We start from the raw sequence: 5,462 nt of genomic DNA, 5'->3' as shown, positions 1-5,462 counted from the left end.
TGATTGAAGGACTGCTTTTGTAAGCACTAGCCTGCCTGCCAATTTCAAAGACCTGCTTGTCCATTTTCGTGTCTTGTCCTGCAACTTATTAATCACAGGCTCCCAAACTTTCTTGCTCAGAGGTTTGTCTGTGAGCGGTACTCCCAAATATTTGGATGGTAGCATATCTCTTTGAAAGCCTAGAATTCTGGAAATATTTCTTTGAATAGCAATGTTAGTGTTGAAAAAGAAAATCTTTGATTTGGAGAGGCTTACCTCTGTACCCACAACCATAACAAAGTCTCGCAGGATTTGTTTGTAAGCTAGCACTTCCTTGACCGTGGGAATACCCTGTAGCATGGTATCATCTACAAATTGTTGATGGGTTAAAGCATGTCCGTTCCCGGATATTTTGGGACCCTAGATTTTACCTTTTTCTTTGGCCGACTGGATCGCTCGACCTAGTCTTTCCATCATAAGAATAAAGAGAAAGGGGGGGAGAGGGTCTCCCTGCCTGAGGCCTCTTAAATGATTAAAGATATTTGAAGGAGAACCATTTACCAGAATTGAAAAACTGGAGGTAGTAACAAGGGCCATTACCCATCTCACCTAGTTATGGTCAAATCCATAAGCTAGAAGGACTTTCCTAATGTAGGCCCAATTTAACTTATCATAAGCCTTTTCTAGGTCCAATTGCATAATCATTCCTGCCTGCCTCTTACTTTTCAGAGAGTGAACCACCTCATGAGATTGAATGATATTGTTGAGAATTTGTCTGCCCTCCGCATATCCCGTTTGCTCCACATAAACCAGAGTTGGTAGAAGGGGTTTAAGCCTGTTGGCTATTATTTTGGAAATTATTTTATACACCACATTGCATAAGGATATAGGTCTGAATCTATCAGGTGTCATAGCATTGTCCTGTTTTGGAATCAAGGAGATGAAGGATGTATTGAATGCCTTCAATACAGTTCTATTCTTCCTGGAGTCCTCCACCACATTTAGTATATCTTGCTTGACAATACCCCAACATGCTTTAAAGAAATCTACATTGAAACCATCTGGGCCTGGCGCTTTTCCATTCTGCATATCTTTGATAACTTCACTGACCTCCTCTTCATTCACCGGCCTATTAAGATTATAATTGTCTTCTCTTGTTACTAGCTTAGGAATGTGCTTTGTGAAGTTATTGATAAATTGAGAACTGTCTAAGAGAGGTTCCTCTGCTATGCCTTGAAAATGTTGAACCAACACAGCTTCTATATCTTTGTGGGTGTTGAGCTGGTTGCCTCTGAAATCCTTGATAGATGAGATCCTGTTGTGAGATCTGTGCTCCATGGTAGATTTGTGGAAAAACCTTGTGTTTCTATCTCCTTCTTTTAGCCATTGAACTCTTGATTTTTGCCTTGAAAATATTTCCTCTTGTTTGCATAAGTCCTCCCATTCCTATTGATGATTGTTAGCTTTTTCATTTCTTTACCCATCAAAGCCATCGGTGATTAGGGTTTGATTGATTTCCTGTATTTTCCTTTCAACAACTTTTTTAGCTTCAAAATGTTGCCAAACTCATTCTTATTCCAATCTTTGAGCCTGATTTTGATATGTTTCAATCTTTTGTGCAATAGAAACATTCTCGTTCCTTGAATTTGCAAATCTTATTTCCACCATTTTTCAATGTTGCTAATAAAGTTTGGATGGGTGAGCTAGATATTTTCAAACCGAAAAGGTCTGTTTTTTGGGGTTCCTATACAGGACGCCTCAAGTTGAACAGGACAATGGTCTGAGCCACCAAAGGGAAGAATCTTCGCTGTCATATCAAGGCTTATGAGCATAAGGTCCTCTGAGAGTATGAATTTGTCAAGCTTTGAGGCTACTTGAGACTCTCCACCTCTTTTGTTGTTCTAGGTAAAGAGGCCATTACTTGTAACTCTGTCGACTAGCTTCATATTGCTTATAAAATTATGAAATTCTATAGAGTCTCTGCCTAGTGTTCTGGTCCCACCCTTTTTTTCCAACAGGGATCTGATCATGTTGAAGTCCCCTCCCAAAATCCATGGTATTCCTGAATGTCTGTCTCTTAGATCCTCTAATGAGTCAAGCAGTTTGAGTTTGTCATCAGGGTTCTGTGAACCATAAACATTTGTGATTAAATAAATTTTCCTATCTCCCAAAGGCTAAATAACCACTGATAAATAATTCCTAGATGCTTTAGCATCCACTATACCTATTCTTTGAGGGTTCCAAAGTGTTAGAATACCTCTTGCTATTTTGTCTGCTTTGACTTCTAGAAATTCATATCTATTAAGCCATTTGTTACGTATTTCTCTTATTTTTTCTATTGAGAATTTAGTTTCCTGGATGAAAATCATATCAGGTTTCTCTTCTTTCATTCTATTGTTAAGATTCCTTTGTTTCCTTTTACTTCCTAGACCTCTAATATTCCAAGATGTGAGCTTCATTCAGAAATATTTGTAAAAGAGTAGCTGGATAGATCTTTCATCTTACCTGAATCTATCATCAGTTTTCCACATTCAATAAGTAACTCGTTTTGTTTCTTTCTACCCCTTTCCCTACCTGGGTTTCTGGGAGCGAGTCCTGATGTGGTTTTCATGGTTTTCACCCCTTCGTTGTCCTGACTCTCGAGGTTTCTTTTACCTCCCGACCCTTTTGTCTAAGTTCTCCACAGAAACAGCTGCTGCACTCTGTTGAACTCCCCTTGAGGTAATGAATCTATTCCCTTCGTGGTTCCCTATTTCAGGAATTTCTCCAGATCTAGATGTTCTCTTTCGAGAATATCCTGCAGTTCATGATCCTCCGTTTCCACCTCACTCGGGGTCATCTCTTGGTCCTTATCATGTTCCATGTTGCTCATCATAGTTTCCTTTTGTTGGTTAATATACTGTATCTCCTCCATTTTTTCTTCCTTTTCCTTCTCCCCTGGGCTGTCCTCCATAGTCTGATTTGCCTCTTCTAACTCCTCTTCTTCTTTTAGTACCTTGTACCTATTCTGGCTTGTCTGCTTTTCCTCATTGTTTTTTTTGTAACCTTTTCCCTCCTTTACATCTATTTCCCACCTTGTGAAAGCTATCAGTTTCTTTCCCTACTGTGACTTTAATTCTGCTCTCTGTATTGATGTGAGGGAAGTCCCTGAATAGATGCCCATGGTGATGGCATTTGCGGCATCTGAAAGGAACATGTTCATAGTCCACTGCTTGTACCCATTCTTCATCAAAAACTTCTAGGATCACTTCATCCGGTAGAGCTCCAGAGAGATCCATCTCCACACATATACGAGCAAAGGAAGTGTACTTTCCCCTTCTAATGGCCTCAAATATTTTAACAAAACGCCCTAGTTTATTTCCTATTGCTGATAATGATTCTGGTTGCCAGTAATCTAGAGGTAGGGAGTAGATTCGTACCCAAACCAGGACTGAAGTGAAAGTCTCTCGCTCTGGGACAAAATTCATCATCCAAGGCCGCATATAGAGGCCTGCAGCTGCATAGAAGTAGGGCCCTCCTTCAAACACCCTATCTTTATCCTCAATGTTAGTGAAAACTACAGTGAAGAAACCCTTTGATCCAAGGTGCAGGTCTATATCCCCTTTGGGTTTCTAGTGATTTTTGATCCATGCCTGTAGTGCCTTCTCTGTTGGCCATAACCCCATGAATTTGCAAATGATAGCATAAGTCGTCATGTGATCCCTATGCGCCTGCAGCGCTGGATCACTTAACACCACTCTAGGTGTGATAGTAGCCTTAGGCTTACATGGACCATTTTGTTTTTTGGTTTCTGCATTCTGATTATTTTCCTCTACTCCTTTCTCTCTTCTGGCGTCTTCCCGCCTATTGTTCTGCTCCTGTGTGTTCCTGTTGTCTTGTTTTCCTCCTAAAAAACCTTTTTCAGCCTCCAGCGGTTTCTTACCGCGACTGGAGACTGCTTGACTGTAGGAGGGAGTGGTGCTCCCCCCCTTACGCCCCTCCATGGCATCCAACGCTTGATTTTTTCTGTAAACCCTAGCTCTTACCAGTTCCTCCTCTTCCGTCAATCCATGCATGTGAATTCTCAATGTGTCGCCAAAAAAAATTCCCTTCTCTTATTCCAAGGCTAAAATTACTATAATTTTAAATCATAGCCTTGAAAATTGATATTCCCTTCTCTTAATTGTTATTGTTTTTTAAGTTTCTTAAGATGAAATATACTTTAATCTTAATTTGTATTTTTTATAATTCTAATAATATAAGTTTTTTTAAAACTCAAGTCAAAATACTTGATAATAAAATTTGATAATCAAAATTTAAATGAATAATAACTTCTAACAAAATAATTAAATTTAAAAATTAGTTAATTGAAATTATCTTGAACAATTAACAAAAAAAATGAAATCTTCTCCACCAAATTTATCAATAAATTATATTAAAAACATAACATTTACATGCTTTTTACTATTCCATAAAATAATTCCCACTTACTTCTTTTTAAAAAAACAAACTAAATACTCCAACATAATCTTACAATCACTCTTTAAAATAAAGACAAAAGTCAACCCACTAACTTCTTTTAAAAAAATAGAACTAAATACTCCAACATAATCTTACAACCACTCTTTAAAATAACAAGAGTTGAACACCTTGCAGAATATTAATACTAGAATATTGCACTTCTGCCGTTATCTCTCTCTTACATATATATATGAGAATCATGGCGTACTGGCGGCCACCCAATGCAAGAGAGGGAGTGTCCGTGAGAATCATGGCGTGGCGGCCAGTCAAGCCAAGAGAGGGAGAGTCGGACACAAACTCTTTGAAAGGCATAGGTAAATATTAGATTCTATGGATGTGGGACAAGTGCCATGTTTTAATTTGATGTAAATGAATCTTTGTTTATTATTTAATAGTTCAGAGATAGAATATTTTTACAATAATTTCATTATAGATAAATTAGTGGAAGATAATATAAGGTAACTAACATATTTATTTGATGATAACTCACAAATCAGAACCTTAAGTTGATAAATTAATGTCAATGTATTACTTATTTTTACTATAAATTGGGAAAGATAATTAAATATTCCATCATTTGGCAACATTGTTGAGGGGTTGCCAAAGGTGTAATAGTATTCTTGCACTACCTCCTCTCCTCTGCATAATATCATAAATAGTGCTTTGCATTAAGTCATTTATACTCATGAATAGAGCTAGAGGCCTATACAAAAAGAGAATTATCAGCTACCTCCTCTGCATAATATCATACATAGGGCTTTGCATTAAGTCATTTATACTCATGAATAGAGCTAGAGGCCTAAGAGGTCAATTTAGCAGCACAGGAAAAACCACGTAATCTACTAACTATCTTGTATGAAAACCAACAAAAAGAGAAGGTATGGGGATCTCTAACTCTCATAAAAAGGCATTTATAGTTGGATCAATAGTATTATCTTCAATAATATAAGGAAAATTCATACCTCCAACTACAAAACCAACAA

The sequence above is a fragment of the Pinus tabuliformis genome, chromosome 6 (assembly GCF_031772625.1).
Source record: "Pinus tabuliformis cultivar Carrire ecotype Pingquan chromosome 6, CPIR1, whole genome shotgun sequence".
Classification (NCBI taxonomy): Eukaryota; Viridiplantae; Streptophyta; class Pinopsida; order Pinales; family Pinaceae; genus Pinus; species Pinus tabuliformis.
Note: the sequence above shows the minus strand (reverse complement) of the source record.